General features: G+C 49.0%; 1 long non-coding RNA gene across 1 annotated transcript; it reads left to right on the top strand.

The window, feature by feature from the left end:
* Window positions 1-397: 397 nt before the first annotated feature.
* Window positions 398-1,930, top strand: LOC144173144 (uncharacterized). Its single transcript, XR_013323165.1, has 2 exons — window positions 398-698; window positions 791-1,930. It is a non-coding gene; the product is annotated as an uncharacterized LOC144173144 (long non-coding RNA).
* The last annotated feature ends 6,624 nt before the right edge of the window (window positions 1,931-8,554 follow it).

Genomic DNA, 8,554 nt, shown 5'->3' with positions numbered 1-8,554 from the left:
TCACAAGGTCGTCGACAGCACTAGAGCGAGCAATTCAATTTATATAGTAGTCTTCACATCTCGTACGAAGGGGCATTTGTGTTCACCCAAGTTTACCATAAATCACCTCGATTTGTCATTCTGGACTGCCCAGGGATTCCCAAGCGCAGCTCCGCATCTTTTTCTAAATAATTTCTATGGCGTGCTGGCGAACTCCTCCGAATTTTTCCGGTCTGGCAAAAGAAATATGGCGTCCTTTTTTCGGTTTCTCGGGTCACGGAAGACGGCGAATATCAGCGGCAGCATGGGAGCGCCGCGTGCAATAACATCAGCCGAAGCCCAGCAGCACGCATGCACATAGAGCGACAGGCATGAAAAATCGCCACGCAGGAAGGTTATCTTGCTCCGTGGCGCGGCATAAAATGCTTGTCATGCTCCGGTCACCGCGCGGCCACGACTTGCAGAGATAACCGCAAGCAGTAGTTGGAAGCACTCCGTGGTTGGAAATCTTTTTCTGTCGTTTTGTTTTACGTCTGGCAGAATGTTCTGGAGGACGATAGCGATTTGAAAGAGTCGAGGGGTAGACACAAACCAACCAATCGCAGCACGCTATGATGCTCTGATAAACGCGTTTTACAGGGAACGGTACGCCATCTTGCCCCGCTGCTGCGTATTGCGTGCGGACGAGCTGGCGGTGTGCTAGCGGCGTCGATGGATGGGTGAGTGTTTTCGGTGCAGTACTGTTTATCGGGGAGCTTTGTTCGTAACAAGTGGTGTTTAAATTCTTAACAATAATCCTCTTCCCTTTCAGAGTCGTTTTCTTTTTGTGCCTGTGCCATTCACCGCTCCCAACCGGCTGGTTCGGACAAGCGTATGTACACGAGGGCCTCGCGAACTTTCTTGGGCTGCTGCCTCACAGTCAGCTCTTCGAAGTGGTGAGTTCCGTGGCCGAAGCCCCGGGGCGACGTGCGGCGGGCCCACGAAACCGGCTTTAGTATCGTTCTTTCGCGGGGCCTAATTTCCGCGTATTTGAATTGCGTTTCTAACCGAGCGCACATTCGCCTCGGAGCCGCACGTTTCTTGGGCCGTCGCGACGCAGGGACTCCGACTGTCACCAAAACTTTGCGGTGGCGGTGCGCGTTAGGCTGTAGCTTTCGGGACAGCGGCGCAGTGGCAGGGTTGGAGCCCTTCGTCGCTGCCTCTATTATGGAACTCCTTAGCTGGGAAGCCCCATAAGTTTTGGTGATAGTCGGTCTTCCTTTCCGAACGCTGCAGTAGCCGAGGTATGCACTTTAGTAACGCCTTCCGCTCGCACGCACTCGGTTCACGCGGCGTTCGGAATACAGTCGCCACCTTCAGCGAGCATCATTGAAGCACGGAACGCAGCTCTGCGGTCCGCGGCTCCAAAGTGGGGTCGTGGCAAAGGCGAGTGATGGAATTTGTGTCCTTGGTTCCCTTTCAGGTTGGCTTCCGGCACCGCCTCCGTCCTCCCTTTTTCCTGACCCTTGTGTCGTGTCTTATTACACTTTATCCTTCACGCAAACATGCACTGTGCATCTGGCTAGGCAGGCACACGTCTCCATCTGTCCTATCTAGCTCGATGGCGCGTGTTTTGTACTGAGGTGTTTTTGGGTAATAAAAGTGGTTTTTCCCGCTGTTCGTCGCCTGTCTCGCTTTGCCTTCCAGCGTCCCTTCCTGTTCCAGTCATGCGCAATCCCGGACACCGCAGTCGGTAAGTAACGACTAGCGCCCACAGTCTTGCATTTTTCAATGTCTTCTTTTTCTTTTTTTGCAGTCTCGCGCTGTCTGTGTGGCCGCCTGGACCGTCCCGACGCCCCGTTGAGGAGTCGACGTCATCGAGTCGCGGACGTGCCTTGCCGACCAGCTTCTCGCTCGCGTCAACCTCTCGACCAATGCTACTCGTTAATGGACATTAAACGTCGTCCCAAAATATAGCGCAGTCTTCGTCGTTTGTGCGCAGTTCGTGTGTTGCGCTCGCTGGCTCTGTCGGCTCGAGCGCCCTTCGAGACATGCGCCGGTCTCTCATTCCTCGGCGTTTGGTTCTGTCATCCAACCAGGTACAGAGGCAATTAAAAGAAAAAATCCCGGGCCTTCTAACGTGAAACCTGGTGACAGGCGAAGTATGCAGTGTGTAAGTGCATTCTCGGCGCCTTGGCGTTTTTGCCAACGGAGATGAAACCGTTTGGGGGTGGGGGGGGGGGGGAGCAATAATACAGCGTTGCTGTAAAAGTCTCTTGTCTTTGAAGTACGAAGCTCTCTAGCGCGAGGCGTAAACGAGTGTCCCGTTATTACGCGTTACGAAGCGCTCCAGCGCGACGCGTAAACGAGTGTCCATGTTTTTTTTTTGCTTTTTTTAGTACTCGTTACGTTCTAGCGTGAGGCGTAAACGAGTTTCAAGGGGCTTCACCCCTAATACTAACGGCGCACACATGCCGCACCGTCTGGCTGCACTGTCGGTAAACAGCGCGCATGCGTAGTTCTTTTAGAGCGTTTGAGAGTGGCCTACGGTTAGGGGACATGCTTGATAAAGAAGCGACGCCGGGCATTTATTTTGAGGCGTCTTTTTACGCTCTGTCGCCACCACGGTGTAAGAATATATTCCTTATCTACTACAATCGGGAGCCAAGCGCGCCGCAGGCTCATTGCAGCCACTTGCAGCTAATACGATGCCCTTCAACGATCATCCTGCTTCGTAGCGACGCAGTGAGGAAAGGCGCCTGAAAATAAACAACCCGCGTCCCTTCTTGATCAAGCATTTCCCGTAAATGTAGGCCACGCTCTCGAAGTGCGCATGCGCGCAGTTTACTGATTTCGCAGCCAGATGGTGCAGCATGCGTCGGAGGCTGTGCGCTCCGTTCGTAGTTCTTTTAGTCCCCCATACTAGAGTTTTAGCTTACCGTTTTCGACGGCCCGCTCCGGTATCGGCTGCACGCTCAGCGCAACCAGTTCGCGGCCAAGCGCGGCACGCATGCGCAATGGCGCTCCCGCTTGCTATCGGAGCGGAGCGGACCGTGAAAAACGGTCAGCTAAAACTGCTAAAACTCTCTACTATCGTGATAAATCGAAATACGAACAACGGAGCGCGTGGCTTTCAGTACATGCCACGCATCCTGGCGACAGGCCGCGTATGCGCAGTGCGAACAAGTGTACAAGAGTTTGTGACCAACCATGATGTGGAAAGACCATCCGTATTTCCATCGTCTGTTGGGCGCTCAGCACGAAATAATAAAGAAAGGAATATAGCTGCATGCGCCGTTTTCACTGATCGCAGCAACGAAGTTTGATAAAGCTTGCGTGAGCGGGCGCCGAACGTGGTAAGAAGACAAACCAAAACGCTCACACACCGAACTACGGTGTTACCATATCAACGTTTGACACAAACCCTCGTAACTTGTTCGCACTGCGCACACGCGGCCTGTCACTATAGGATGAGCGGTATGTACTGGAAGCCACGCGCTCCGTTGTTCGTATTTCAATTTATCACGATAGTACGTGTAAGGATTTGCTATGCGACTACTAACAGAGCCAACGTGATTTGCTAAATGCAGTACAAAGATTTAATAGCAATCGGAGAGCAGGTCGCCTAACTTGTTGCTCGTGTCGAGAATTGCCTCTTATGCATTGTAGCAAATTGGAGATGTGCAGAGACAGGAGGCTAATTTTAAGATTCGGAAAACGTATGCGCATGGTTGGGGTAGGGGGGAAGGGGGATATGTTCTTAAGGATATAAAGCGGAGTGAAATTGCCATCAGTGGCTGAAGACAGTACGAATTTTGCGGTGGGTAAAATCTTCAGCCTTCGAAATATGTACTGTATGAGCGGTTATACCAATTGAGCGGCGAGTGAATGACACTGCCTACGCCCTTTGGGAAACGCGCGTAAATGATCACTTATAAGGGAAAGCCTTAAAGGGAAGCTGAAGCACTTTCCAAAAAAAAAAAAAGTTAGAGGCGGATTTACACACTTTTTCGTGCGCTAACTCCGAATATCACATTGAATTTCATCATACGTGAGTCCAACCATCATTTATCTTTCAAAACGCGCGCTCCCGTTTGAAAGATGCGCGCTCTTCATATTTGACCCCTCCGATTGGTCGCGCCCTTCGTTACGTCAAAGGAGGACACCCTGCGGCCGCGCGTGCTGTCGGAGGCGTTGGGAGGCATCGCGCGGTAGTGGCGCTTGCTTTTTCCGCTATTTGTCATGCAGTTTAGTGTTTGCACGTGACTGCAAGTTCATTTTCTAACTTCCCGACCTGTTGATTCAAGTATCTCGGAGCTTGAATTTGCTTTACATTACCGATAACCCCACAGCAGTGACTTTGTGGCGTCGGCTGGAGGGTTTCGTCAGAACATTTCTGAACAGAGTAACCAATATAGCGCGTTTATATTGCTTGAGTTAACATTAGGTAATGCCTCAACTGTTTGTTAATATATGAGAAAACATTTATGCCTATAGATTAATCGGCGTTCTATGAACAATGTCACCATCGAAAAGATGGTACGTGCCCTGCGCGAAAATTTAGTGTTCATGCGCCGGCCGTAGACATCTGCGGGACAGTACTTATGTTACCGGTACATGCATAAATCAACAAACGGACTCTGCTGTCCAATTTCCTTTGTTCGCTGACCCCCCCCTTCCAATTTCCGCACGCGGGCGGTTTTGGCGGACGATTTTGGCGGACGCGATTTGGCGATTTTGGCGGACGCGGGCGTTTTTGGTGGAAGCGCTACGATTCCTCCTCGATCCATGCGTGAACTTGTTCTATCAGTGGCGTCCTCCTGCTTGACTTTTCTTGAAATCTTGTAGCATACTGGTTCCTCCGCAGTATTAGCGGCTCCAGTGGGGCTTGATTTTCACATGCGCGTTGTGCATTCTGCTGTCATAATACGGCCCCCTCGTAATATGACATACCAGACGGAAAGCGTAGTTGAGTTGTAGTCACGGTACGTTTGGTAACAACCACCAAGGGTTTGTGATAAATCGTTGGCCTGTTTCACCATTGCTAGAGCTAAGCCTTTAATCGACCATATTTTAGGGGAAATCCCCAAGGTGGAGTAAGTTTCTGCGAATGAAAGTTTGACATCCACCTAAATGCAGCCATACGGCTACAAAGGAAAGCTATACAGCTTTCTCAGAAACTTCGCAGTTGAAGAAAAATTCGCCCTGGTCCAGGATTCGAACCCGGGACCACCGCTTAGCCGGAGCAGTCGCTCTACCAACTGAGCTAACCAGGAGGCTAGTCGTTTGTAGCGCGAGAGCGAATTGATCAACAACTCCCCTAAAGTATGAACAATTAACACCTGTCCTTCACTTCGAGATGGAAAGTGTAGATACTTGACAAGTGCGACCATCAAGAACTGCTCGGTGGCTGAACCATTGGCTGCTGCCCACAAGGATGCGGGTTCGATCACCGCACCCAGCAGCCGTTTTTCTGATGTAGACGAAAAACAAAAAAAATCACGTGTGGAGATTTCGACGCACGTTAAAGATCCCCAGGTGGCTTAATTGTTTTTCCAGCCTGCGATATACAGTGTGCCTCATCGCAGTCCTGAATAGCGTCAGGGCATCAAACACACCAATATATTGGTTTCTACGAGAAAACCAAAAAGACAGGGTCCACCCCATGGTTTTAAAATTTTCCGCGCCAAGTTCCGACATGCATAATTTCAGCTCTTTTGGCTGCCTTCGGCCATCAAATAAGCAAAACACCAAAAGGTAGCTTTTTCTCTAGACGTCCCTTCCTTTGTCGGACCTTTCACAACCAAACATGTTATTAGTGCGATGGCAAGGAGCGCTGTAGTGCCTGATATAATCATCATTGTTTCAGGAACAGCCGAGGGCTGACAAGTTCCTGTTTTTTAACGTATCCAAATACAGTCGAACACGGATATATCGAACTCCAAGGGGATGTCGAAAGAATTCGATATATCGATAATTCGATATATAAAATACGCCTATCTGAAGATTATATGACAATTCCGCACATCACTGAGAGTTTTCTGAAGTCGTGGAAAACGGTAGTTTACTGTTTTGACCCACAAAGCACGGAAAATTCGAACCGCAGCATGATGACCACCGCACTTTATTTATCATTGAAATGTCTTTGAGCTTCGCTTGTTTTTTCTTCTGCGTCGTAAAGTTCGTCAAATTGTCTTCAAGATTACAAACACGCACAAATCAGAAAATCAACGTGTACACTGTGCCACAACAGAGGCGAATAACACTGATGTAACCTCAGCTGCACTAGGCGTTTCGGAACGTTGTCAGGCACTGAGTGCCGTTATCTTCAGTATCCGAACCGAACACCTCCCCCATGTGGAGGCGTGCAATGAAGTCGCTTAGCACCCGACACACTCCGGAATAGCCGGGGTGGGTCGTGCAGCATTCGCCTTTACGTCAACGTTGATGCGTGCATCGCCCTCAAAACTACTGCGAGGAATTCTGAACGCCTTTTCAACCAACACCTTTTCAGCAGCCTGCACCCGACGAATTCCCACCTTCGTTGCTCCGCAATGAATGCCTTGGACAAAACAAACATACAACGCCGCATCGGTCCCCCTGCACGAGCCACCAAACAGCTCAATCACAGAAAAAGAGTGCCTCCGGTCAATTTATTTTGCTCCTTTATGTCCTTTCGCCCCAACCACTATCCGCGTTCTAGCTATCATGGAGCTGCCCCTCGTGCTAGCGTGAAAACAGCTGTTGAAGGCCATCGAAGCGACATAATGCCGCGGACGCCGCCTCTGCCTCACCAAGCCAGGCAGCTCCTGCGATGAGTCAACATTATCATCAACTCCACCCCATCAGAGGAAGCAAACTTTCAGAGGCACCTTCGGCGCGGAATTCGATATATCGAATTTGCCCGTGATCAGGAGTTCGATACACGCGCACAACACCCCTATACGTTTGCATGGGATTTTCAAGGGGATTTTTGCACTGTTCGATATAGACAATAATTCGATATATCCGTGTTCGATATATCCGTGTTCAACTGTAATGATAATAGATATACCAGAGAAGAGTGTTCGCGTATCGTTGGCACTTCATTCTGCACGAAATTGAATTCCCCGGAGTTGCAGGCACTACGTATTTTGTCTTGGAAGAAGAAAACAGCGCTAGAGTAGATGGCTTGTGTAGCGCCTTGTTTCGTCGTTTCCTTGTCCCGTCTTTTTGCGCTGTTTCGAATTTCAGTATGCACCAACTAGCCCAAACCACCGTTCTAACGCAGTAGATGACACATGCATGCGGAAAGGCAGGCCCGTCCCGTGCTGTCCTATTTGCCCAGCGCTCATCCTTTCTGCTTGTTCTGCTGTTTTGTCTCTTTCAGCGCTGCTTCGTTTTGGAAGGTACGCTTTCACTGACTATCTTCCTACTCTGCTGTTCCTGCTACTCGTTCCGAAGGATGCGGGGATTAAAGAGAGTCTTCCCCAAAGTGTCCGATCTCGTGATTCACGCGTCCAGTTATACCCTTCAAGTTTTCAATAGCATAATCTCTTATAAGACTCCGCAACTTTGCGGACGAAACGATGGTGGAGATCAAGCGGAACAGAGACGTATTCATGGTGGTGCACTTTTAACAAGATGTGGCTCATACCCTCGAGAAGGGGACCGCTAAAAAATTGTCCTTGGTGGCCAAACAATCGAATTCACATGTAGCATTTACGCGGCCGCTATAGTTTTTTTTTTTTTTTCATGCTACTATAACTGATGAAAAAAAAGTCACCTCCGGTATTTAAACGCGTCCCCTGCTAATGTACGGAGGTGGATCGCCAGTACGCAGGCCTTTTCTAGGGGATCAACGTTCAGTGTGATGGGTGATTCCAGAGAGAAGATTGTGATCTCAACAACAACAAAAAAAGGAAGCGAAAGAAGACAGCATGACCCTTGGCGGTTGCTTTAAGCAGTCCCTAGGGTTCGGTGGGAAAGTAACTGGTAAGTCGTCACTACTACATCTGTTTTCCTTAGAATCTGGCCTTATTGCGTACTGTTGTATTTAAAATTGCACAATTCTTATTGAGAAAAAGCACTAATTCAAATGCACCAAAATTGTATTTAGTTTTTACGATCGCTTTAAACTGCAAACTTTTTTCTCGCGCTTTAGTTATAATTTCACTCACTTAACCGGTTCGCGAACCGGCATTTTTATGTTCGACGCACTGATATATATATATATATATATATATATATATATATATATATATATATAAAATAAGGGTTGGATGTCAAGAAATTCTCGGACAGCAAAGGGGGGAATGCGGTAGGTCATAGAAGCAGATGAAGAATTTTTTGAGTCGGCAAGAATGTGGTGAAAAAATGCCCGCCGGGTGGTATCCGAACCCACGACCTCCAGAATACCGGTCTGGTGCGATGACTACTACGCTACCCCGGCGGGGCTTTTTCCCCACCACTTTCTTGGGTATTTATGTTAAGGTATTTTTGTTTCCTGCACTTGGGGGTGGTAGCCGCATTCCCCCCTTTGCTTTCCGAGGTTTTCTTGACTGCCAATCCTTATTCTGTCTTAATTCACCGAGCCCCTCATTTCCCATACCTGATT

This window comes from Haemaphysalis longicornis, unplaced genomic scaffold (genome assembly GCF_048455015.1).
Source record: "Haemaphysalis longicornis isolate Haplotype H1 unplaced genomic scaffold, Haemaphysalis longicornis Haplotype H1 scaffold_1, whole genome shotgun sequence".
NCBI lineage: Eukaryota > Metazoa > Arthropoda > Arachnida > Ixodida > Ixodidae > Haemaphysalis > Haemaphysalis longicornis.
Note: the sequence above shows the minus strand (reverse complement) of the source record. Positions and strands in the feature narration are given on the sequence as shown.